General features: G+C 34.9%; 1 non-coding gene across 1 annotated transcript; it reads right to left on the bottom strand.

Moving 5' to 3' along the window:
• Nucleotides 1-512: 512 nt before the first annotated feature.
• Nucleotides 513-706, bottom strand: LOC145273812 (U2 spliceosomal RNA). The gene has a single exon (XR_013866529.1). It is a non-coding gene; the product is annotated as a U2 spliceosomal RNA (small nuclear RNA).
• Between the last annotated feature and the right edge of the window lie 7,885 nt (nucleotides 707-8,591).

Genomic DNA, 8,591 nt, shown 5'->3' with positions numbered 1-8,591 from the left:
TTTGAATTAAATTGCGCTCGTCCCTCATAAGCTCCTTTTTTAATATTGACCAGAGATAATCAATGGGATTAAGGTCTGGAGAACACGGTGTTCAGGTCATGAGAGTTTTTCCAAAGAAACCCATATATTCAAGGAAGGCTGCAGTAGTCCTAGCAGAATGGGATGGTGCATTGTTATGCATAAAAAGCATCTGAAAGCGACGTGACAACGATCTGTCATCTAACCATGGTTAGAAATGTTTATCCAAAAAGGCCATGTACGCATTGCTGGTAAGTTTACACCCTCTGGAACTCGGAATGGTCAAACCAACTTATCCCTAACGATTCCCGTCCAAAACATGACTCCACCTCCTCGTTGGCGATGAACACTGTAAGGGGTTGAAGTTCTCTTCAGGTTCCAAAATTTCGCCCATCCATCCGGACCATCAAGAGTAGCACTGGTCTCATCTGTAAATAGGATACGTTTAAAATCATATAATTTTGTGCCCAAGCTATTAATTTTTTCTATGTTTTTTTTGCTCAAGGAGGCCTTTGAATAGTTTTGATGTTCCTTCCTATTTACAATGTCTCCCCACAGGACAGAGTTAAAAAAGAGGTCCAAAAATCAGTTTAATATCGTGATCCCTTCATGCGAGGGACCTATCAGATATTAAGCTGATAAGAACAGATAGTACACTTTGATCTTAGCCATGCGGCCGAGAAGCGCCATCTCATTAAACACATTATATCGGGCCTGTCTGGATCTTGGAGCGATTTCAGATCTTGCAAAAATGGAAGCACTGGTGCCGTTTGGGTTACGGTTGACTTCCCTACAAATTTTCCGTGTATCACAATGTGAAAGGTTTCTCCTGGTACCTTTATCCTTTCTGGATTTTGTGTTGGGGCTGTTCACGATTATAGCAAAGTTCTAGGATCCGTTTCCAGCTCCATAACTAAATCTTTGATAAACAATCCTTCTGCGAGCCCAGCAACAATCACTTCCCTTTCGGTCATGGTAATCGTCCCTTTTTGACATTTAAAAATACCTGCAATAAAGCGACGGACCGCATAAATAAATAAAATGCATAACTTCGTGAATATCGCATGGATTTGAATAACATTTTGGTAAATAACTAACTTTGAAACAGTCATTTGATGATACAATTTTTATTTTTGTATGACGTATACTTGGTGAAATATTGATATTTTACTAATTTGCTTAAAAAGCGATTGACACAGTTTATATTATTTGCAATATGTATTCATTGTATTATTCGTAGTATTCTTCGTAAAAATTATTCAATGTCCCTAATTCCTATAATATTTCCGAGGACACTCACTCTCCCAATATAGCAATACTTTAAGAACGTTAGAGTAGATACATTCCCCTTTTATGTATCTAATATTTCCTTCCCTGGGGAGATAGGAAATATTCCTTACATTAGCTTTATGATATCAGTCAGTGTTTACCTTTTATTTTTCGTAATTTTAACATTTACCTATTACACCTGCAATGCATAATTAACACGCTTTCCCTGACACTATCATTATCAAACCCCGAGAAATGTCATTGTCTACTAAAAAGGTAAACCGGATTGTTGGAATGTTTTTAACATCACGTCAGTTAATGGACCTTCTCATAAACACATTTTCTCATACAAAAATCATCATATATTTCCTCTATTTTTAATATTTACATTTGTTTACGTACAGAATATTCGAACGAAAAACAAACACTCATTAAGCTTGACTAGCTTACCAGATTATTTATCCGCCTCCTACAACGACAGGGAAACGATCGCGATTATTCGAGAAAATATGCTCGAATAAAACTATAAACAAACGCTCTAGGCTGACTTGAATTCTTCTCCTGCTTTGTCCACTTTTATTCTCCTTCTACTTTTTCTTTCGTTTTTCTTCTTCTTCCTGTTCTTTTTTCCTTTTCTACTTCTTCTTTTTCTTCTTCATCTTCTTATTTTATTATTAGTGGCGGCATGTTGAAAATGTTGAAGACTTCAATTATTATATTGAACACAAATACTTTTTAAATACATAGAAAAGGTATTTTGTGCCGCTTTGATATTATTCTAATAAAGCCCTACTCCGCTGTCCATTATGATATGGAATCATCTTAGAATTAAAAATTATGCAAACAATACGAGCTTTTTAGTCAAGAAAAGGGAACATAGTCAATAACTTCTTTTCATTTCATTCTTAAACTAATAAAACGTTTAATTTCTCGGTCGCTTAAATTAATAATTTTGCAAGTCAATATCCATGAATTACAATTATAAGGGAATTTAAAATGAATATTAAAAATGGTATAAAGGTAGAATTAGAACCGTGCTTCTCTCGACGTTTTAAACGGGGTTTACAGAAAATTTCTGAAGATTTGCAAACACTGAGCCAATGAAATCACAGTAGCCAAAGTACTTTAAGTAGCACAAGTAGGATGACCCGAGTTTGTCCGGAATGGAATGATGATTGAAAAATGTTTCACACTCCTATAATTTGATTGTCACTGTCATCAATAAAATCGCCCATTTTTTTCAATCAAATTGATGGATTACCTGATCTAATTAGGGATCCATCACGATGCAACTGGAGGAAGCTTGACATCACGGTAGTCTAAATTGCAGTGCTGTTGATTTTATAAAATTATTTTTATAAAGAATAGTTAGCATTAAATTGAGATTGTCGGACTGACTTCCTCAACTTGGTTGTTATTGTCACAACGTTTCGGCCGTTTTGCCCTCCGGCCTTCGTCAGATGTTTTGTATCGACCTGGGGAACCGTTTGTTAGGAGTCTCGAACCCAACCCTTTATTATTTAACAACTCCTAACAAACGGTTCCCCAGTTCGATACAAAACACCTGACGAAGGCCGGGGGGCAAAACGGCCGAAACGTTGTGACAATAACAACCAAGATGAGGAAGTCAGTTCAACAATCGCAATCGATGAAAACACCTCATCTAAAAAATACAGACAATTACTAGTTAGCATTAAAGTTAAAATATCATGCTTCACGTTTGCTCTAAACAGAAACAATCACTTCGAACGCGCCTTTGTCATATCAAAGAACCTACAATTGATTTTATATGCCTGGCATTACTGATAGTGTGGAGATAATAGCTTGAACGTAAGTTTAAAATGAAAAAGTCAAGTATCATTATTAAAATGTTATCTAATTAGAAATATTCATTTCGAACGCACTTCTGTCATATCAAAGACCTACTCTTGATTTTATATTTTGGGCCTTTCGCTTTGTGTGGTAATAAAACTTCATAAATGCACGTGTGATGTTAGGTTGCATAACTTTGGTCAACATTGCCTGTTCCTCCTTTCATCGGGTTATTTTTATTATTGATTATCTTATCGAAGACATTATTTTATTATTGATTATCTTATCGAAGACACTATTTTATTATTGATTATCTTATCGAAGACATTACAACACACAAATCATTGGAGAACAGTGCCTGGCACATAAAGTACCTCTGTGTGGAATTTCATAAAAATCGACCCAGCTGTTTTCAAATTCATTGTTAACGAACTCACAGAAACACAGACACACAGAAACATAGACACACATACACCGACACACAAAATCTCTTTTATATGATTGTAGAGATTTAGCTGCAAGAAAAATATACATATTATATAAAAGTAAAATGTATTTCTGATTGATATTTGTTCTTTGTGATTGAAACAATAAATACCAATAAATGGTTTTATTGGTTGACATTTATTGTTTCATCTTTGGTTTTTCATTGAACTATCTTCTTTTGGATGTTCTACAGAAGTAATTTGATATTACGCCTCACTCGAGCAGTTCTCATAAAAAAAAATAAAGTAAAGAGTGACGTTTTACATCTTTTCAACAATAATGCGGTTATAGAGAGAAAACATTCCAAGAAGGTGCTTCGAGCACCACTCTTCTACCAGATCTTGTAATAGTTCTAATTTGTAAGACCTATTAAGGTATTATGCTGGTATTTTCTGCAGTTAAATATGTTGGTAATATTAGGAAGTAAAGTCCAAAGAAAGAATTTCCAACCGTAAGACCCTCCCCCCTTCTTTAAATTCTTGGTATCAAACCTCAGAGTACATATGTCAGAAACTTACTTCTTCCAAAGAGACACACACTCAATCTCTGATACACTGGCTTTTTATATAAAAAAAAACGGCTACATCTCATTTGCATATTTCTACCAACTCTCGTTACCCCACGTGACCCTCCATCCAGAAATTTCAGGAGCACCCATTTTTGATTCCTTTCATGAAGCGAGGGGAATTATGTACGAGGTCATGGTTGTACTGCTTTTCAATCATAATTGACAGATCCAACAATTTTTAGTGATTTTAGCAACACATATGTTTTAGTACTTTTACTTTTGATTTAGAGTAAAACTTAGTCATCAACCTTTTTTTTTTACACAGTGATCACTACTTATCAAGGCCCGGAAGCTACTCAGGGATAAGGTTTATTGCAAGTACATTACGTTAGTGTGGAGATTTGATGAAGTGTTTACTTAAGGGGGCGGTTGATTAGGAATTTCTTAACATTGGACTTGAAGACATCCAAGTTGTAGTCCGGTGGGAAGCAGGCAGACGGAACAGAGTTCCACAGGCGTGCAGTTCTAAGAAAGAAGCTTTGTTCATGGAATTCGCGTTTTGATTTAGGCACTGATATAGAGTGGGGGAAATTTTTCACAGTGGATTCAGCTAGACGGGTGTTTTTCGTGAAAGATTTGCGAGGGGAGACAAGAGATTGGAATTCAGACGAGCACCTGGCAAGGAAATAACGATAAAACAAGGATAGGCTCGCAACGTCTCTTCTATGGGAGAGAGGTTGCAGGGTAGAGAAAAAGGCATCCACCACTAAGCCACGAAGTCTATTTTGTACTCTGTCAAGGCAGGATAGGCGTTTTTAACAGCTCCTGCCCAGATATGGCAACAGTATTCCATCCTTGGACGTACTTAGCTTTTATATAAAAAGCACAGTTTTAGATGTTTTTCAAGAAAGCAGGAACTTAATTTGCACGAGTAAAGAAAATTCGGATTGATTTAAATCGCAAAATTTTTATGTGATACAATATTTTATCTACTCGTTTATTAATATTAATGCCGCACGATCGTACATACGTTTTCGGATCAATAAATCGCCTTTTCTATGGACTAATTAACATCGATCAAGTCAACAATAGTTTCGAGGTAATTAAAGCTAGATTCTTTTGTAGAAAGTATAGTGCGTATTCGAGAGGCCAACTTGATTTGTAGTTTGTTGCGAAATTAGTAGATTCGTTGTTTGTCTTTGTTGCAATAACGACAAATATTCTGTTCGTTTCCTCTTTATTTTATTTTTCTTCACTTTTACTTCAGCTGTTCACATAGGCTTATCAGTTTTTCTTTTAAATCGCATTCGTCATTCTTTTCTTCCACTGAATGTTTTCTTGCATTTTTTATTCCTTTGATTACGTCCTAATCACCGTTCATTGTCCTTTAACATCCAGTTTGTCTGCCTCTTATTTTTTGATAGTTGTATCCTGTTTACCTGCTTTCCAGCTGACTACAATATGGTCGTCATCAAATCCAACGTAAACAAGACCTCGATGAGCCTCGATTTTATACACACACACACGCGCGCACACACACACATACACATATATATATACATATATATATGTGTGTGTAGGCATGTGTGTGTAGAGAGAGAGAGTAAGAGAGAGAGAGAGAGAGAGAGAGAGAGAGAAATAGAGCGAACCAGCTTGATGCACAATTCTTTGAAAGATGGTTCACCGTCTAATTAATGACAGTTTACATTAAATCACTTGCCATTTTCAAACAGCGTGGGACTCGTAATCAAGTTCCTACAGTTGTTGAGTAAAAACTAGACGGTTGTAAAGTTGATAACGGGTGCTTATCTAAATATATTGAAAGGATTGCGATTAAATGGGATATCTATCAGCTGATTACTATATATATATATATGTGTGTGTGTGTGTGTGTGTTTACATATATATATGTATATATGCATATATATGTGTATATGTGTGTAACTTTATGTATAAAACATATTATTTTAAAGCGATATAATATTTCAATATTTACTATAAGTGGTCGATGCGAAAGTAAAGATAGACAATGGGAAAATGGTTTTCACGAAAAACAGAACCAACAAACAAATATTAACAATACAATGTTTCAAATTTGAAAAACGAATTTTATGCAATTAATTTGCTGGTTTACTACGATACAATAAGATATTTGTTTTGTATTTTTCAGAAACCTACGAGAACCGCAAAAGAATAAACAAAAAAACAAAAAAAAAAACAAGGCAAAATTGATTCAGTGTTTGTTTTATACAAATTGAATGAAGTTGAACGCTCTTATTATTAAAGAACGTCGACGAAGAAAATTATAATAACAAGAGCGTTCAACTTCATTCTATTTGTACCAAACAAATACTGAATCGACTTTTTCTTTACAAAACAGATGTCAACAAATATTAACAATAACCGAAAATTAAGTCACTTGGTTTGTCAAACAGATTTATTATTTCCGATTTCAGAAGAATAAGATTGCAAGGACAATCAAACATTTTCCAAGGCTTCCATTGAGCAAACCACATAACTCCAACCCCTTAAAGAGTTTTACTCCAAGAAGGAGGTAAACGCATCATGTTTGGGCGGGGATTATTAGGGATAAGTTAATTAGACCCTTCTGAGTGCTAGAGGGTATAAAGCTTACCAGCAATGCGTACACATTCTTTTTGAATAATCATTTGCTCCTATGGCTAGATGAGATTTCATTGTCACGTTACCTTCAAATGATTTTTATGCGTGATAATGCACTATCACATACTGATAGGGCGGCAGCAGCTTTACTTGAATCAATGGGCTTGGTTAGAGAAACTCTTATCACTTGGCAATCGTGTTCTCCAGACCTTAACCCCATTGGACATCTCTGGCCAATATTGAAAAGAAGAATTTATAAAGTAACCATTAATCGCTGATGATGCGGCGGAAGCATCTCAAAATGATGAATGACTTCGAAGACTCATGGGCAGGTTTTCCAAGGCTTGCAAAAAATTCAGCTCTTCACCATCAACCTGGAGAAAACCCAGATCATGATACAAGAACCCCATGATCACCAATCATCAGTATACATGAACAGTGCCAATATCTTGAGTCGGCAACCTCTGACAACCTGTCTTTCGATGTAGAACTCAACAAGTGTATCTGAAAGGCATCCACCACTCTTACAAAATTTACAATTCGGAGGTGTGGAAATTAACCATCTTATGATCTCGACAAAAGTGAACGCTTGCATGACATATGTCATCATCAAACTGCAGTGAAGCATAGGCCAAATACAGCCACTAAGAACATAAACTTAACACATTTCTCATGTGTAGTCTGTGAAGAATTAATATATCTTCATTAAAAGAAAAAGTTACTAATAATGCTGGGCTCCTTTCAATGTTCAGGTTCCTTCGCCAAATACGCCTCCGCTGTAAAAGTCATATTATCCTCCCCGCCTCCGCTCTGTCGATGTGTGCAAACGTAACATGCATACATTACATACCAGTTGAGAGCTCAAAGCTAATGTCCGTGACATCTGAGGACAAACTAGAGAATTGACAACTGAGGAAACGTCCGTCGCAGAACGGGCGGAGACCAAAAGACTATGTCGGAAACCAGTCAACAAAATCCAACAGACCGCCAACACGGCGGACAGACTCCAACTTACGATATCTGCAACTGAAAATATAGATCGAAACAAATATTTGTATTTTTATTTACCCTAGATGTAATTAAAAATTCAATTGTTTATCGATAATATAGCTTAAATATGCGAAAATTAATCAAAGTATTTTCCCTATTGGAACATATATATATATATATATATATATATATATATATATATATATATATATATATATATATATATATATATAAATTTATGTGGAAATGTTGTCCAATTTTATATTTTACCTTTTATTCATACCAACCCTTTAATTTATGAAGATCGGTGGAATTACAGAACGTATAACACAAGTCTATATTCCAAAAGTCAAAATGTGAACAAAATCTTACCATCAATTCTTTGAAGCATGTTTACATGCACGATTCTTGATAAAACATGTTTCGTAGCGCAAAAATAATTTATTTAATTATTATATCATTCAGTTAATTTATTTCGCCCTACTTAAAGGAAAACAAGTGCTGTCAAGAAGTGTGCATATATATATATATATATATATATATATATATACATACTTGTTTATCGTTATATAAACATGCTCACATCCCGCTGCTACAAATAGCCACTTGTTTCAATCAAACAACAGATATCATCAGGCAGCGAAACAAGTGGCTATTTGTAGCAGTAGGATGTGAGCATGTTTATATAAAAATAAACAAGTATTATTAGCTCTTTTTATTAGGCACTATCTAACAACCTCGTTGAATTCATTAGTCCATTACTTTTGAATAAAAAAACCCCGAGTATATATATATATATATATATATATATATATATATATATATATATTGTTAAGTTTTGAGACATTGTGTTGAACAAAGATGGCGGCGTATTTCAGATCAGTAA

This window comes from Euprymna scolopes, chromosome 4 (assembly GCF_053919585.1).
Source record: "Euprymna scolopes isolate OS-2025 chromosome 4, ASM5391958v1, whole genome shotgun sequence".
NCBI lineage: Eukaryota > Metazoa > Mollusca > Cephalopoda > Sepiida > Sepiolidae > Euprymna > Euprymna scolopes.
This window is presented reverse-complemented; position numbering and strand designations above follow the sequence as displayed.